The sequence below is a fragment of the Babylonia areolata genome, unplaced genomic scaffold (genome assembly GCF_041734735.1).
Source record: "Babylonia areolata isolate BAREFJ2019XMU unplaced genomic scaffold, ASM4173473v1 tig00018720, whole genome shotgun sequence".
Lineage (NCBI taxonomy): Eukaryota > Metazoa > Mollusca > Gastropoda > Neogastropoda > Buccinidae > Babylonia > Babylonia areolata.
Genome location: NW_027468457.1, coordinates 16,793 through 17,500, shown reverse-complemented (window position 1 = coordinate 17,500; position 708 = coordinate 16,793). Strand labels below are relative to the sequence as shown.

The 708-nt window shown below is 57.6% G+C and overlaps 1 non-coding gene across 1 annotated transcript in view; it reads right to left on the bottom strand.

Annotated features, from left to right (window-relative positions):
- The window catches only part of LOC143278941 (small subunit ribosomal RNA), a 1,829-nt gene extending 1,534 nt beyond the window's left edge, over nucleotides 1-295 (bottom strand). Inside the window, exon 1 of the ribosomal RNA XR_013054528.1 lies at nucleotides 1-295. This exon is cut by the window's left edge and continues 1,534 nt beyond it. This is a non-coding gene — a ribosomal RNA (small subunit ribosomal RNA).
- Between the last annotated feature and the right edge of the window lie 413 nt (nucleotides 296-708).

Below are 708 nucleotides of genomic sequence, written 5' to 3'. Positions count from 1 at the left end.
CGTCGCCGGCTCGAGGCCATGCGATCGGCACAAAGTTATCCAGAGTCACCAAAGGACGGGCAGAACCCGACTGGCTTTGAACTAATAAAAGCGCTCTTTCCCCGAGGGGTCGGAGCTGGTCGGCATGTATTAGCTCTAGAATTACCACAGTTATCCAAGTAAATTTGGATCATCTAAGGAACCTCGACTGATTTAATGAGCCATTCGCGGTTTCACCGTACGAGGGTGTGAACTTAGACATGCATGGCTTAATCTTTGAGACAAGCATATGACTACTGGCAGGATCAACCAGAATGCAACCCGTATTCTGCGTGCCCCCGGGAGACGGTTGCAGCGCCAGTTGGGACCGCTGCTCACAGAAACGAGGGCTGAGCTCTTTCCGTGGGCGGTCCGCGGCAGCACTATCAACTGAAACCACCGGACAACAGATTCAGGGCCTGAGAGTGCAACGAATCCATCGGTCTCGGCGGGAGGCGCGCCAAGAAGAAGAAGGAGGAGGAGGAGACCAGACCGGACCGGACCGGACCCCACCCTTTCTTCCTCCTCGACACCGTCTCCCGCCCGTTTCCACGTGCCGGACGACGCCCGGTTAGAGACGGGCGCGCCCTTGACGAGATGAAGCAGGCGTTACGCTTTGGGACGCCGAAGGGGCTGGGGAGCACCAACGACCGTCAGTGAGGGAGGAGAGAAAACGCTTCTCTCGACCCG